The sequence below is a fragment of the Telmatherina bonti genome (genome assembly GCF_933228915.1).
Source record: "Telmatherina bonti genome assembly, chromosome: 9".
Lineage (NCBI taxonomy): Eukaryota > Metazoa > Chordata > Actinopteri > Atheriniformes > Telmatherinidae > Telmatherina > Telmatherina bonti.
In genome coordinates, this window is record NC_136627.1 from 11,918,903 (window position 1) to 11,937,482 (window position 18,580).

Sequence of the window (18,580 nt, forward strand, 5' to 3'; positions counted from 1 at the left end):
ATCGGGAAAAGACAAACCCCACGTTGTCAGTTTGTATTGTGAACTTTCTTCCCTCCATAAAGCTAGCAATGAAATAGTCAATGACTATATTATTCAAGCAGAGACTATATTCACGCCACTGAGAAGAGCAGATGAACATATTAGTGACGGGCTGCAGATAGCCATGGTAGTTAAGGGGCTACCTGATTGTTACAAGCCATTCATCGTGCACATCACCCAGACCAACGACACCATAACGTTCGGCGAGTTTAAAACTAAACTGCGAAGTTACGAGAGTACTGAAAAATATGGGAAAGGTGACATGAATACTGAAGGGGACAATGTAATGCAAGCTAGTGGGGCAAGAAAAGCATGAGGGAGAGGGAGAGGAAAGAAAATTGACCTGGCTGAAGTTGAGGCACATGAGGCAAAAAGGGGCACATGGCCAGAACATGCCATGATAATTCATGGGTTTCATGTGACGTCACTGCGTTTCAGCGGCGCCATCTTTAGGACCGTCCTGAGACCGGAAGTACATTGTAATCATGCCGTCTATATGCTGTGCGGTCGGTTGCGATAACGCCAAGGGAAAACAAACAGCACTTACGTTTTATAACATCCCTAAAGAAAACGAACGAAGACAGAGGTGGATTGCTGCCATAAGACGGGATCACTGGACTCCCACTAAACATTCACGGCTTTGCGCTGAACACTTTATTTCGGGTGAGTACCTATGTAACTTAGCGTTAGCATGCTAACAATCTTGATCAAGATTAAGAAGTTGCGATCAGTGAACGCAATTAGTTTAAAATATTGATATTAAATTATTATCGATCCAGTCAATTACAAGTTAGTTAGTAATTACAATTATTGCTCTAACTTGTTTTTGTATCTACTGTACTGCTGGTTGGGGAGGGCGAACCAGTGACAAGTACATCACTGAAAACTCTGGCTACCTGGAACATCTGTCCCCTGGTGATGTGGTCCTGGCAGACAGAGGCTTCACCGTAAGAGATGCTGTCGGGTTGCACAGTGCTCACCTTAAAATACCTGCCTTTACTAAGGGGAAACAGCAACTGCATCCTACCGAACTTGAGGATTCCAGGGGACTTGCAGCTGTTTGGATTCACGTTGAGCGGGTCATTGGTCTCGTGAGGAACAAGTACACAATTCTTCAAAGCACAATACCCATTTCTCTGTGCCAGACATCAACTGCAGGAAACCTCACATCGCTAGACAAGATAGTCAGAGTGTGGTGTTCTCTGTGCAACATTTGTCCATCTGTTGTCCCGTCAGAGTAATGTGTGTGCAAGGATTGTGATGCTGTAAATAGTTTGGATTTTTTTGGCTTAAGCCATTACTCAATTTATTACTGATTATCGACTTTTCAATGGGCACCGTGTTTTTAGGTTGTCAGTTTTTCATTGATTAATAAATCTTGACAGAGTGAGGCCTCTCGTTCTCACTTCCCATCTCTGCTGTTTACAGTAATTCTCTCTGCTTGGTTTATTTGTTTATAATTTGTTTCAACAAAAAGGTTTAATAAAAGTTGTATTTAAAAAAGAAATATTTAATGTTTTATTTGTTAGAAATTTTACATTTACCTGCATCTTCCTAAATATAAAAGCAAAAAGTTTGATAATAGCCAATAATAAATGTTTCATTTAAGGACAGACTAGCGGAATAATCATTTTCATTTTCACATATATGTAGGCAATACTAGACTTCTTCCAAAGAGCCATCATAAGTCAGATAAAAAGTGAACCCAGTCATTTTTAGCATCTTTTAGTGATCAAATTATCCCTCCTGCCAGTTGATTTAGTTTGTTTGCACTTTCAAATGATTTTTAAAGCAATATTGGAGGTTGTAAAAACACATTGAAATACATTAGCTCCTCTGATACCTTTAAATATAATTAGCCAGCTGGGGTTTTAATATTGAGATGAGTTTACTTGTTTGAAACCTAAATATTTAATTGTTAGTTTAAAAAATGTTTCAAAGTAATGGCTTATTTAGTCAGTAAACATGCTGAAAATTCATGAAAATAACATGAAAAACAAACTTTGAACATGCAAACTCTGTTGCTGAACCTGCTCTTTGCACACATTGCTTTGGGCACCAGGATCAGCTTAAGACAGGATCTGTGAAAGTTCAGCTGTCAGCAGCTTCCAGACGATTGAATCTCAGTCTGCCGGTTGATCGCAACTGCATCCCAGTTCAGTGGCTGTGGAACTGAGGCGAGGAGCTGTGTACCATTTTCCCAGCAGCTCTGGTAGCACCCCTCTCTTGATAAATTCCACCACTTTGCTGTAGGCATCATGGAAGAAGGCAGGATTATACAAGATGCGCTGGGTGAAAGCTTCCTGCGGTGTCCAAACCATGAAGTCACAGTAGCTTGCCTCTGCAATATGCATTTGTACCTGCACTTGATGCATGTACTTGTGGTTGGGTTTCAGAGACATCACCCCATCCCCTCCCATGGCAAGACAGAAAGATGGATCCTGGCAGCTCTGGGTGAGGGAGCAGTGCCTGGCTTTGAAGGGGCATTTTATTTCTAAAACGCCATCACCGTGGCAAGCACAGGAAACCAAACCATCTGGTGAAGCTCCAATCCAGGGGTATTCTGGGTTTATGATGAACCCTGAAACCCTTACTTGGAGGCTTTTGTGGTTGTCCTGCATCATAACAATGTAGCTTGCTGTTGCTCTCTCCTCGCACACCTGGCCCCATCTGACAAAGATTGTAATACGAAATGTGAATCAAAATTTGACCAACTAAAGTTTAAACTCAATGGATCCTGCTGAATGCAGGGTTCTCTAGCATTAAATTCTCAGTAGATGTACTGGAAGCTGTGCAGAAGTCTCCTGTCAAACTTTTCTCTGTACCTTGTAGCCTCAGTGGAGAACTGGGACGCACGGGGATAGCAAATCCTTTTGATCAAAGATGCTGATCTGTCTGCTCTGGCTGCCTCACTAAAAAGTGATGATGTGACTCTTCCTGCCCTCTGATCAAACCAAACCTTAGATTTACTTTGCTCCCTGGTCTCTTCCTCAACTATCACACACTGGAAAAAAAAACAGTGACACATGAATATAGTTCTAAAGTACACTGATGAATTGAAGCAGCAGCCACAGTACAACTTTCAAAATGAAAAATAAAACTTTTGCTCCATTTCTCCTAAACTGAAATGATGTTACCTTTAAATATTTACAGCTAAATTTTTAAAAAATAATTTGAAATGTTCCAATTCAGATTTCCAATACCTGTTGCTGTGTGAGATGAAGATTATCAAAGACCATGGCACTCTCAACCAGAAGGGAGGGCAAGTCCATCTGAAGCCGGGAGCTTGAGAACAAGTTTGACAGAGGAGTGGGCAGGTCCAGCTGCATCACCTTTGGGATGAACCTGAAAGAGAGGGACAGAGGAAAAACAGAGAAAATGAATAAACCATGACTTGGAGGAAATGCAAAGGAGACACTTTAAGTTCTGATCTGTCTTACCTGTGGGAGTGGCCCTCTGAAACAGACAGGATCGCACTTCTTTTGGGCTTGGACTCCTGCTTCTTGCTGTCATGTAGCATGTCCAGAAATCTCTGGCACTCTTCATCAGATGGTGTGATGTCAGGACCAGGAGCTCGAGTCTGGCGGGGCTCTTTATGAGAAAAGCTGATGTTGCGTAGCTCTTCATATGGAACTCCACTCACAGATGCGCTACTCGGCTGAGTCCAAGCACAGGGCTTCTGCGTGCAGGCCTGTCCACTTCTCACCTCAACAGCAGCTACCACTGAATACATGAGGGCTGCCGCATGAGAACACACCTGTCCCAGGCCTGCTTTACAGGTGCAGTGAGCCATGACGACGGTCCCATCCTCCTGCACCGTGATCCAGGGATGTGTGGGGGTTAGACTCAGACTCTGTGAATGTTTTACCTGAAGTTTAAAACACCCACGCATCCACACAAACACAAGAAGAATACGTAGGTTTAGTGTTCCAGCAAGAATACCCGCTTTTGATTATGTTCAGTGTCAGATAATCAGGGTATTATAGATTATTTGGGTATTTCGACATCTATTATAATGAAAAAATTAAAGACAATATCAATAAATGCCATCTATCCCGCTTTATGGTTGTTTTTTCGTACAGCAAACTGAGGCGCATAACGAGAGAAAAAGAAGATAGCAAACGTAACTTACCCAGTTTTAACCGCATATTAAGCTAGCAAAATTGTGAATGAAGACGTACCTTTCCTGTGATGAAGAAAAGATGTTTGTCCATCAGATGGTGAAGTTTGGCATCAGTTACCCATCCTGATGTAAAGTAGCGGTAGGCGTTGGTACTCTTATATGCCTTCAGGGATTCGCCGGTGTAGGGGGATGGATTATGAATTAAATAAATGTAAACGTCAGCAAAAGACAAATTTGGTAAAAGTTGGGCTGATTTTAGAGGAGTTAGTAACTCAGTTGGTAAAAGACACGGATCGAAACCTAAAATGCTAATTTTTTAAAAATAACGCTCTTTTTCTTTTGGAGAGAGATGTGCGATTGCCATATTTTCCTCGGTCAGTTGATGGCGCTAGGTCCTAAAGATGGCGCAAAAAATCCGTGACATCAGTGAAACCCATGAATTACCAGGAAGAAGAGAGCAACGAAAACAGGACATACCGCAGCGAGGAAGGGGGCGTGGTCAAGGACTAACTGGTGATCATGTAAAGAGAAACGCGTCTTTCTGTTTCTTCAGGATGAGTGACTGCCCGACTCGGAAAGGAAATGAGAAGGGTCTCATGGTCGACTGCGGCGCCACAACACACATGATTGACGATGCTACCAAGTTCAAAACGGTTGATGAGAACTTCAAGCCTGAGGCTTGCTTGCTGATGGATCAAAGGTGAGCGGGATGGCAAAGATGAGAGAAGACGCTGAAGTGTACTTACTGGACAGTGAGGGACAGCATATGAAAACAAGGCATAAAGTGCATAAGGTCAGACAATGGTACCGAGTTTACCAGGCAAGAGTTCCAGTCTTTACTCAGGAGTAACGGGATAAGGCACGAGACAAGTGCACCCTACTCACCCCAACAAAATGGAACTGCTGAAAGAGGTTAGAGAACCTTGTTTGAAATGTCACGATGCATGCTGCTGGAGAGTAACCTCCCAAAAAAAACTATGGAAATACGTTGTTCAGACAGCAGCCCAAAACTGTAACAGGTGTTACAGTAAGCGTCTAGAGCAGACACCTTACCGTGTTTTCACAGTAAAAACACCAAACTTATCTAACATGAAGATATTTGGCTCTGAGTGCTACGTATATAAACAGGGTAAGAAGAAGCTGGATCGCAGACATGAAAAGGGAATTTTTGTTGGATATGATAAATACAGTCCAGCACATAACATATACTATCCTGAGACAGGAAAAATTCTGAAAACATAGGCTGGTGAAATTCATCACTAAAAGTAAATCAGATAACCAAACTCAGACAGACTGTGACGTGAGAAATGACATTGAGTGTTACAGTAATGCACCACAGAACATGGTCAGTCAGAGCAAGAAACAACCTAAAGAGAGTGATGAGTCTAGCAATGAGGAGATTGCTGAGACGAGAGTAATCCAGATAGATGGGACTCAGAAAGAAGAAGAAAGGAGATACCCTAAGAGAGAAAGAAAAGCTCCAGAACACTTAAAGGAGTACCAGTGTAAGGCTGAGTGTATTGATGTTGAAAATGATAATATTGATTATTTCTACAGGGTGACTTATAACATGCCTAAAACATTTAAAGAGGCAATGGACTCCAAGAACTCAGAACTATGGGTTGAGGCGATGAAAGAGGAGATGAACTCTTTGACAGAAAATGAAACTTTCACTTTGACCCCACTACCAGAAGGTAAACAAGCAGTGGGAGGTCGCTGGGTATATGCAGTGAAAGAGAATCCAGAAGGATTAGAGATGTGTAAAGCAAGGTATGTTGCAAAAGGATATGGACAAGTACAATGGATTGACTATAAAGAAACTTTTTCACCAACGGCCAATATAACTTCTGTCAGAGCACTAATGCAGATTGTCGTACAGGAAGGTCTTACTTTACACCAAATGGATGTAAAAACTGCTTACCTCCATGCTCCAATGGACTGTGAGGTCTATATGGAGCAGCCAGAAGGTTTTGAGGTGAAGTCAATAACAGGAGAACATTTAGTATGTAAACTCAACAAGTCATTGTATGGCTTAAAACAGTCCGAGCGTAACTGGAACATGTTATTGCACGATTACCTGACAGAGAATGGATTTGTACAAAATGATGCTGACCATTGTGTCTACAGCAGAAAATCTGAGAAGGAGAAGGTGATTCTACTAGTTTGGGTAGATGATTTGCTTATTGCAGCAAGTAACAACACCTTACTCAGTGATGTGAAAGAAATGTTGAAGAGAAGGTTTAAGATGAAAGACATTGGTCCACTCAAATACTTCCTGGGCATTGACTTGAAGCAGTGAAGGAGAGATAAAAATGACTCAGAAGAGACAAATAGAGAAGATGTTAGCAAACTTTGGGATGTCAGAATGCAAACCAAGATCAACACCAAGTGAACAAAAGTTAAACTTTGACACAGAGGGTGAGATCATAGACCCAACAGGATATAGAGAAATAGTAGGTAGTCTAATATGTGTTATGACATCTACTAGACCTGATTTGAGCTGGACTGTTAGTAAACTGTCACAACACCTGGCAGAACCAAAACAGCCACAGTGGACTGCAGCAAAACAAGTTTTGAGGTACTTGAAGGGAACTGTAGACCAAGAACTACACTACCAAAAATGTGTGAAAAACCTACAACTTGAAGGATATAGTGATGCTGATTGGGCAGCTGATAGGAACGATAGGAAGAGCACATCTGGATACTGTTTCAGTTTGAGTGAGAATGGTCCAGTAATTTCATGGAAAAGCAGGAAACAGCCAACAGTGACACTATCTACCTGCGAAGCTGAGTACATGGCACTAGCAGCCTCTACTCAAGAAAGTATGTATCTCGCACAACTACTCAAAGGGATAGATAGTGGTAATCATCATGTACCAGTTAAGATATATGAAGACAACAATGGGGCAATAGCTCTGTCTAAGAATCCAGTGTGTAGACAGTGGAGTAAACACATAGATATAAAGTACCATTTTGTACGGTCTGCACATACAGAAGGGAAAATATCTTTTGAGTACTGCTGTACTGCAGACATGGTAGCTGATGTCCTTACCAAACCACTGACAAAAGCTAAGTTTGAGAGGTTCAAAAAGTATTTGTTTGGGGAGTAATGTGAACTGGCAGATGTGAATATCTTGAATTATTTTGAACACTGTCAGTATCACTATCTTTATTGTTTTGCTTGTTCTTATGTTTACTGATATAAAAGAGGGCTATACACATGTCTTTGAGTGGGAGTGTTGAGGACATTTCAGAAGAACATGAATAGCACAGCCATGTTAAGTAGCATGTGTACTGATGTCACAATACCACGTGTGCCTGCATGCACCAAGATGTTATTTTTTCTTTTCGTGGGCATAAACAGTTTCAATAAATGGTCTGTGTGAGTTCCCAGACGAGACGAGACATGGAGGTCTGTCCTTATCTCCCGTAAGAACAAACTGCTGCAGATATTTTGAACGCTACAACGGCAATGTGCTTTCCCTCTAAATTTTGTCTGACCATTGTATTTTTCTTTTCTGTATAAGTCCGGTGGTCTAATGAGATGCGTTGACAGCATCTGTCACCAGCTAACGCTCCTCTGGCTTTCTGGTGTTGGAGGTGTTTATCCCATATCCACCAAATAAACCAATTTTTACTTTTTACAACCTGATCTATTGAGATTTCTACCTCATATTCCAGAAAATCCCTCTTTTTTTACCTTTAAAAAAAGGTAAAAACATGTGGGCGTGACAAGATGTTTCCATACGTGTGCAAAATTTAGTGTTGATCTTGAATTATAAAGCGAAACAAGTGTGGAACGTGCATGCGCGCTGCTTTTTAGATCGGGAAAAAAATTTTGTGCCGCATTTCTTGTTTTCTGTACATACATCATCGTTGCTACGCATAGTTTATTAAATGAGGCTCCTGATGAGGAGCCAGTCAGAGAGACGGTTAGATAAAAGAAATGTAAAGGACTCAGGACTCAGAGGTGAAACTTGGTTGAACTAAAGCAACAAAAGCAAAACCTTTTTTTGGGAATAATCTCAAACTGTGATCAGATCTGATAGTATTAACAACATGTGGGATTATTATTCTGTCAACATGAAACCCCACTTGCAAGGTAAACTTTTCATTCTTGATGAGTTTTGTGACACTTGTTCCCAGTCTGTGAATTCATCTTCTGTCTAGTCTCCTCAGATCATTAAAAACTTTGAGAGAACAAAAGCTTGAGAGCAGGCCAAAACAAGAAACATCTAAATGTGTTTGAAAGATATCCAAAATGCCTTCAGTTTAACTGAAGAAAAAATTCCTTGATGTCTGAACATGACTTTTTAAACTGTGAGAAAAAAACAAACTTGCACCCTTTTACCAAATTATTAAATAGATTTCATCCAAGTTACAGCAGCGAATAATCTAAATCTATTCTTTAATGCCTTCCCCTTCTGATACTGACTTGCCTTCAATATGAAGCATTATTTGATGGCATCTCTGTACTTCTGTTTGTAGTTGCTCAGGGTGTAAATGTTGACTTTTTCTAATTGCATTAAAAACAGACACGATCATGCCTAGTCTGAAACAGAAGAGAAAAAAAGGACTTTATTACAATGACAGAAATATTGGAGAGAAATATGTAAGCCTAAATACCTATTGGGAAAATTATTTTGAAAATATTCACGAATTCCCAAAAATTTTGCTGAATGTAGTTCATTTACTGTATTTGATGCTGAACATACTTGGAAGGATAGTTTCACCATGTCTTCCCTTTAAACTCTGCACACTTGTACACACATGTTTACACATTTAATCTCAGAAACATGATGGTTTGGGTGTTGACTGTGACTTCTTTTTGTTTACTACTCTTTTTTTGTTTTCTTTGTTTTCTTGAAACTTCATTCATTTTTCCTACTTTTTTCCAACTCTGCTCTCAATTATTGTTATCATACACCAGTAATGTGTTAGTCTTTTTTACATAAGTCCTAAATTAATGCTGCTTTATTTGCATACAAAAAAAAGCTAAAAAAAAAAAAAAAAAAAAAGAGGTAACAGAAAAATCAAGCTTTGCAGAATGAAGAAAAATCTTCATATCAGCTTCGTAACCAGTGGTGTAGTCCAGAGTATACACACTTCTTTTTCAGTCAGCCTTGAGTATACCCACCTCTAAACCATTTGTGATGCTGCTTTTACAATTACAAACGTCCCTACACATGCACCTATGTCACCCAGCAGCTCAGCTGAAGTTACCTGTGGTGCGGTTAGCCATCAGCTGCAACAAGTTTAGCCTGAACATAGACATAATAAAGAGATCTGTATACATGTCTATGAGCCAGTCTCTCACTGGTCTGTGTGCCAGACTATTCACCAAGTTGAACTCATTGCAGAACCTTTGGTTCTTACAAAACCGACACAAGTTCAGCTTGAGGAGACTTCTAGTTATCCATCATAAGAGACTGAAGAAGCTGATTCTTTGCCTGCTCCAAAAAACCTAAATGAGTCTTGTCATCACGCAGAGAATCCAACATCTCAACATCCAATGGACAAGTGACAAAAAGACAACACAAAGGCTGAACTGGACAGCCCTTGGACTGTTTTTTTCTGGACAGCCTCTGGTTGGAGAACCTAATCAAGATTCATTTGTGACTGCAGGTGACATTATCGTCAATGTGTCTGTTGCAGACCAGATTCCCCAACCTGCAGCAATGCATTGTGAACAAGCAGCTGCAGAGCAGTCCGTACAGACTGCCACCAAACAAGCATCGGAGAATAAAACATCTCTTTCACAAGAAGTCAAGTAAATCAATGAACCAAATGGAACGGAATAACAAAGTTTTAAAAAAAATTATGCAAGAAAAGTAGACCGAAGATTGTCTGGGATCTACATTTGGAATCCATGGGCAAAACCTACGATGACTATCTTGAGGAATTTCCTCAGTTATCAAAGTTGGTTAAACAGCCATCAAATGTGCCGGATAAAGGCAAGTTATGCTTTGGTTCATTGTTGAACACTCTCTGCAGACAACACCATCTGAAGTTTAGAGCCAAGGAACATCATGATTATGAAGAAATGCATATAATCTCTATGCAGGCAAGTACTCAAGGATGTCAAAAGAAAATCCAACAATGCATGAAAGTTGAGACAGAAACCGGTACTTTTCTTTGAGGTACCAATTGATCCCATGCATGAGTGTCTTCTGGAACCTGGAATCCTGGAAACTCCTCCAGTAACATTTGGATCTGATATACAAGTGCAAGTCATTACAGAACCTTTTGTTCTGAGTAAAGATGAAGAATTTAGCCATCCATCATCAGAGATAGAAATAGCCGATCTGTCTGCCTGCTCAAGAAAACTCAAATGAGTCTCGTCATCAGGCAGAAAGTGAAACATATATACATCACCTAGACAGGCCTCAGAAAGACTTCTGCAAAACCTGGAAAATCCTTCAATAACATCTGGAAACCCATAATCAGACACTATTTGCTACCTTCAGAATCGGTGGTTCAAAAACCACCATCAGAACCACAGCCTGAATTGATCCCATCATTGGCAGCACCACTAGCTGTGGAGCCACATCCAATCCTGAAGCTTCTGCTGCCAACAAGCCAACGAGTAAGCAGTCTGTCAACATGAACCATGTTGATGTACAGAACATCCCTCACCAGGTCTACTGATGATCCCAGAACATCAGTTTCATCAAACCTTGGCTGCCAAAGACGAGAAAATCTCAGCACTGCAGAAACAACAGGATGACCTGCTGAATCAGCTGAAGGACCTGCATTGTCAGTATTGTGGCAATGCAGTTTGCTGCTAAGAATGTGCAGCAAATGGAAACACAACTCCCCAAGGAAATACTGAAAAGAGAATCAGCCGAGACTTCTTTATCAGAACTGTAATGTGAAACGGACAAAGCCAAAACAGAATTGAGCCAGATTCAAATTCAACTCCAGGAACAACAGAATTTCACAGAGGAGAAAATGGCTCTCATGACTGAGGTGGAGAAGCTAAAACAACAAATGAAATCTCAGAAATCTGTGTCTGAGAAATAAACAGCCATTCTGTATGCAGAACTGAGGAAGAAACTTTATGAGCAGACGTCTCCAACAGAGTCATCCAGCTGGAAGCAGCTATCACTGCTAAGATGAGGTTATTGAAAACTGAGACCAGCTTTGCTCAGGAAACCTCCAGAATAAAGTCTGCTTTGGAGAAAACCCAAGAGGAACTTGACAAGCAGAAACAACAATGGGAGAGGAACAGCCTCCTGGATGAGCGGGAAGAAACTGGAGCTTCCCTGCAAAGATCTGATGAGGTCTGAGAGAGAACTGAAAGACCAGGAGAAGCAACAGCAGGATGAAAAGTCAGCTTTTCTACAAGAATTATCCAAGCTGAAGAAGTCTCGAGAAGAGAAAGAAGAGTAAAAATGCTCTAAAGAAGACCTGCTGAGAAAGGTTCAGAATCTAGAAGCTCTGATGTTTACAGAAGAACAAGCAAAAAATACATCTGTGAGGCTGAAATCCCACTGCATCAAAAGCTGAGAATACCTTATGTAGGAAAAAATTCCTCCAGATCTCCAAAAAATCATGGAGGAATTACTTCCTCGAACTGACGTCAGACTGTTATGGGAAAAACTCTTCCAAATCTGGAGGAATTTCTTACCACCTCAATCCAACTCTGACTTGCTCCTTATCACTATTTTCTTATCACTTTTTCCCTCTCTCTCTTTACTTTTCACTCCCACAGAGCACATTTTGCCATCAGGATGTCAAAAAGACATCTAAATTGATTTGTTTATCTCTGTCCAAATTGTTTACACTCTCAAAAAATAAAGTACCTAATTGTACCTTTAGGGGTATAAGGGATTGTCCCGATTGTCTCAGCGAGTCACAAGTCAAGTCCTCGGTACCATTGGAAGCATCTGGTATTCAGATCTGAGAGCTCTAACAGGATGGTGACGGCGAAGAAGCTCAAAGAGATACTAGCATGCCAGATCATTTAAACATTTAAAAGCCAAAAGTAAAACTTTTGAAATATTCTAAAAGTGAAAGGCAGCCAGTGAAGAGAGAACGCAGTACAGGGGGTAATGTGCTCACACCGTCTTTTCTCCGTTAACAGGTAGGCAGCTGAGTTCTCAACAAGCTGCAGACAGCATGTCAACATGCTGGTGCTGCAGATTATACGAGACCTCCAATCCCCTTTATTCTGGGTTACAAAACACCCTTTTTATGCCTCTAACCTAAAGGCATAAAGAGTCTAAAGGACCCAATCAAGTCCATAAAAGATCATTTTGTTTCTCTCTGTCTTCATAATCTTCATCTTCAGCGCTTATCCGGGGTAGGGTCGCGGGGGCAGCAGCCTAAGCAGGGAAGCCCAGACTTCCCTCTCCCCAGCCACATTTGCCAACTCTGCGGGGGGGATCCCGAGGCGTTCCCAGGCCAGCCGAGAGATATAATCCCTCCAGCGTGTCCTGGGTCTTCCCCGGGGTCTCCTCCCAGAGGGACGAGCCTGGAACACCTCACCAGGGAGGTCCAGGAGGCATCCTGACCAGATGCCCGAGCCACCTCAACTGGTTCCTCTCGATGTGGAGGAGCCCCTCTGAGCCCCTCCCAGATGACCGAACTCCTCACCCTATCTCTAAGGGAGAGCCCGGCCACCCTGCGGGGGAAACCCATTTCAGTCGCCTGTATACAAGATCTCGTTCTTTCAGTCACGACCCACAGCTCATGACCATAGGTGAGGGTAGGAACATAGATCGACTGGTAAATCGAGAGCTTCGCCTTCTGGTTCAGCTCCTTCTTCACCACGACAGACCAGCGCAGAGTCCGCATTACTGCAGACGCCACACCGATCCGTCTGTCGATCTCGCGCTCCATCCTTCCCTCACTTGTGAACAAGACCCCGAGATATTTAAACTCCCTCACTTGAGGCAGGACCTCACTTCCGACCCGGAGAGGGCAATCCACCCTATTCCGGCTTAGGACCATGGTCTCAGATTTGGAGGTGCTGATTCTCATCCCAGCCGCTTCACACTCGGCCACGAATCGCTCAAGCGAGAGCTGGAGATCACGACCAGATGAAGCCAACAGGACCACGTCATCTGCAAAAAGCAGGGACCCAATCTTGAGGCCACCAAGTCGGATCCCCTCAACACCTTGGCTGCGCCTAGAAATTCTGTCCATATAAGTTATGAACAGAATCGGTGATAAAGGGCAGCCTTGGCGGAGTGCAACCCTCACCGGAAACGAATCCGACTTACTACCGGCAATGCGGACCAAGCTCTGACACCTGTCGTACAGGGACCGGACAGCTCGTACAAGGGGGTCCGGTACCCCATACTCCCGGAGTACCCCCCACAGAAGCCTCCGGGGGACACGGTCGAATGCCTTCTCCAGGTCCACAAAGCACATGTAGACTGGTTGGGCAAACTCCCATGTCCCCTCCAGGACCACAAAGAGGGTATAGAGCTGGTCCACGAAAACCACACTGCTCCTCCTCAATCCGGGATTCGACAATCCGGCGGACCCTCCTCTCCAGGACCCCTGAATAGACCTTACCAGGGAGGCTGAGGAGTGTGATTACCCTGGAATTGAAACACACCCTCCGGTCCCCCTTCTTAAAAAGGGGGACCACCACCCCAGTCTGCCAATCCAGCGGTACTGCCCCAGCGGTACTGTTTCTCTCTGCTTTCATCAAAATGCTTTTCTCGCAAACTCAGGTCTGTGGTGGAGTATTCGTTACCTTCCAAAAAGGACACGCGGGTAATTTAAATCCGCTGCAGTAGGTTTGCAGAATTAATGAATATGTATTGATCCCATGCTTACGAAATGCAGAAATTACAGTAATGATGAAAATATGCCTGATTTTGCAGGAGGTACGAGTGAAATGTTTTTCTTGGTGAACGTCAGTTGTGTGAAGAGCTGCTTATATATTATCAAAAGGCAAAATACAGGCTACAGTCCAGCATGATGCTTAGTTAAAAAAAATCAAAAGGCTGCGTGATAATGTCCAGATAAACCAAGCAGACATCTGGTGACTTGCCTGATGCACTTCTTCTCACTTGTTTCCTTATTTATGGGAACATTCAGCACTGGGAATGCCTGAATTTGAACTCATCTGGTCCAGTGAACTTTCTACCCTTAACTCAACTCAACTCATCTTTTTTTATAGAGCACTTTAAAACTATGCAGATTCACCAAAGTGCTGCACATGCACACATAACTAGACAAAACCATTTTAACACAAGAAAATTTAATATACATAGAATATGTGAATTAAAAACAAAATTTTAAACAATAAAAGAAGAAACAATAACCTGCCTTTTAAACTCATCAAAAAACCAAAGGGAAAAAAATATGTTTTAAGAGACCATTTGAAAGCTGGAAACGAGGTGGATTGTTTGATGTGCAAAGGCGACTCATTCCACAGTTTAGGAACAACAGGAAGCTTCAGAGTTGTTAGAGACGAGGCTCTATAAACTAAAGTTCCAGTCAGAAGACATTTGGAAATGTGGTGTTTCCAAAATATTACAAACACCAGCTCAGAGTGGTGTGTATGTATGTGTAGAACTGTGTAGAGTAGGAGACCTCCCTTATGAACCTGATTTCCAGGTAGATCTGAGAGCCATGACACCGCAAGTATTCCAGCAGAAACTAGGCAGGCTACATCGTAGTTATAAAAAAAGGAATTTATTACAACATTTCAAGATATGAGTACAATTTGGAAATGTCTGTCATCAAATCATCAACACAAATGTCTTATCCAGCATTTTAGAGCTTTTGGAGGAGCTCATGATGGATGTGGAGAGGAGTCACACACACCTGCAGACCGATATTGTGTGTCGCAGCTGGGATCAGATGTGCTGTCCAACACCTAAATGTAATGTCTCGCCGGATGGATACGGTTATTAGGTTCGCAACTACTCGGCAGTCATTAACGGAAACGGAAATGTCTTTATCATCTTTTTCCTTCATCATGTGTTCGCATTTAATTTTTCAGAATTGTGCTTCCATACAGCATTTATTTGTGTGTTAATCAGATTTATTTGGTCATGTTTTCAATACAAACTCGTCATGCTGCAAACCACGTCACACGCAAACCCTAATTTAAATAGAGACTGCAACACGTTTGCACCTGCCCCCCATTTATGAATCACCTGCAAACCTTGTGGTTCAGCCCCACGCGAAAAATCTAGATTGCACACGCAGATCGGGAACATAACAGATCTTTAGCTCTGCCCGTGTGACTGTTATACATGCGAAATTGCGCATCCATGGTAAAGCTAGGATTGGTAATGTTGGGGAGCTAGCAAGATGTGAAAGGCTTTTTTCTTACCTCCACCAAGGAGGTTATGTTTTTACCAGCAATTATCTGTCTGTTTTTGTTCAAGACAACTCAAAAAGTTATGGTTAAATTTTTTGAAATTTTCAGGAGTTGTTGGAAATGTGAAAAGCAAGAACTGATTTAATTTTGGTTGTGATCTGGATCACTGTTTGGATCCAGGAATTTTTTTCTAGTTTGTACCTTTTTCAAATTTCAAATTTCTCTTTCTTGGTTGTTTTGCAGGAGGAGGCAAATAAACTGAGCCGGGTCGGGAAAATCCTTACTGCATTTTCTCAGCCATGTTTGCCTTCCGTGTTTCTTCTTCACTACTTTGTATTTTTATCTGAACTAGCAATATATATGCAGGGTGTGGCTATCAGATACACCCTGCGGAGGTGGAGAGCCAAGAAAAGATGCTTACAAAATATTTTTAAAAAATGAACAACTTCATTTTGGCCCAAACGTTTTGATTGGTAAGTTTTTACAGATTTACAGGAAACTCAGGGGTCTAACTATGTTTCTTAATTTACAGATAGCCATATAGTTAGGAGCTCCAATGAGCACTGCCATAGACTTCTATCGAAAGAATGGAATGCGGAAGTCACGTGGTTCATAGAGCTGCCTATAGTTCCAAACTCCAACAGTTCCACCATTCAGCTAAGTGGCTGAAATGACGACAGTTTTGGCGTTGTGAGTCATTGGCTAAATATTCTGCAACAAATTAGGTTGACTGTGTTATTTAATTGGGCCATTTTAAGTTTATTAGTTGTGTAATTAACAAACTAGTGGTTATCTAAACTCAGACATATTTAGTAGATGTGGCATAGTATAACGTTGCCAGTACGAGCAGACGTACGATCACACCACCATCTTGGATGGGTCTCCCATACCCCTCCAGTGCATTTATTTGTAACCACAACAATAACACAAATTTTTATCTGATTTCTCTCAGTTTGGTTTGTTACGAGGGGCAGAGATGTTGTTACGATACAGGTCAGTGTCAAACATTAAACACTACTTGCCAAAATATTTTTATAATGCTATTTAACAATACAGCTACAATATAAATGAATTTATAAATTACTTTGGTACAAAACAAGTTTGATTGTTTATTGGTGCATTTGGATTTATCCATCTCTTTTTATCTGGTCAAATAACTTATTATTATTTAACCTTAATTGTGAAATGTAATTCCACACTTTAAATATTTCACCAGTTATTGCAACTGTATGCTTAACAAAATACGAAAATAGTTGCTGGATTTATCTTGACTACTGTTGACTCCTTTTTTACATTTAGTCATTTTTCAATATAGAGATACAGTTGTACAAAGTCTGAAAATAAAATATTGAATCAAAATTGTGCAATTCAAAAGATAACTAGAAAAACAGAGCACAAACCTCCGCCAAGGCCTTTAAAAAGTTTCTGGATCTAAACGGTGATGTGGATCACCACCAAAATTAAAATCAGTTCTTCCTTTTCACATTTCCGTCAGAATCCCAAAAATTTCATGAAAATTCGCCCGTAACTTTTTAAGTTATCTTGAACACAAACAGATAAAGCTGGTACAAATCCTCCTTAGCGGATGTAATTATGCTACCATGTAAAACTCTATTTGTGAAGCATTAATATCATATTTTTCCACAAACACCTGATAGGAGTAAAATTTATCATTGGCATTTAGTATATTATTCATTGTGTTAACATTATTTATAAACCAATTGTGTAGTAAAGTGTTTTGTTTGTGTTTAATAAATACACATTGTTCCACAGAAAACCGTCATGTGGGGAAACTACGTTGACTCTGTGGCAAGACTTGAAAGCGGAGACCCATTTAATATGCCAGCGATGCTGGTTCACTCTCCGGCACTCAAACAGGCGTCTAAGTTTATATAATGTCTATGGGTAGCGTGATACTATGCAGTGTCTACCTATATACATCTATGGGTGTCCACTATATGGCCACTATGCATGAAAGGGTTAATACAATGACTCAACAGTTAGGTTACCCTAAATAGCATTAAGCTAGCTGTGCAGAATGGAGAAAAATCAGCATTTCTGCCACAGTGAAGGTTATTGTTTGCCGACTTGTCATGTTATACAGTGAAAGAGGGAAAATATTCACAAATAGACTTTAAAGAGTCTTCATGAAAAACTTGATATTATTTGGTAAACACTTCAAATGAAAAATAAATACATGTCTTTCGTGTGATGATGTAGCAGTTAGCTTAGTTCACCATGAACAGCAAAAGTAGAAACAAGTTAGCTGCACAGACTGAAGAGCCAACAGGCATGTTAGCATCAGTGAACCTTTCTGTAAGAAGTTCCTGTCATGAATATTTGTTTCTATTTTAAATAAATGAAAAAAAACTATTATAGAAAGACATTAGGTTACTTTTTTTTTTCTTGTGTCTTCAACTAAAATCTGTAGGTAACATGATGTGGTATAAAAAAGTTATTCATTTTTGATTGACACAACTTTGCCTATTATTCAATGTGAAACTATGACTTCTGGGTTTTTTATTTTCCAGCCATTGCATATAGCCAGCCCAACTGCTGTTGACTTTAGACATGTTATGAACCTGCTAAGTGTATCTTCAAAATGATCGAACATTAAAACAGAGAATGCTATTTTAATTTCAATATTGCCCACAATTTTTGTTTTTTCGTTTGTTTTAATTCCATTCCAAATATTTATAGTGTCAATTCACAAATATGCCCTAACAAAGCACTTTTACAATCTCATCAAATCCATTTCATTGTTGTCCAACAATAATTCATTTAAAACAGACTATATAATTCAATTTAATCCAGCTGTTTATAACAGCCTAAATAAGGAAACCAACAAATTACATTGAATCTTTAGTTCTCAAGGACCACAATCTTGCGGCGTTTCGTGTCCTACTCCAACACACCTGTCTCAAATTAATTAGTCATTGTGCAGAACTTCATTGGTTGGTGGATGGATTTAATGTAAGCCAGGTATGTTGGAACAGGGATACATTGACAACCTGCAGGACAGCAGACCTCAAGGACCGACTTTAGACAACAAACCCATATTTCAGCATATTTATTTAAGTTAGCTACTATTTTGTTTCACAGCTCAAATGTGTCACTGACCTCCACTT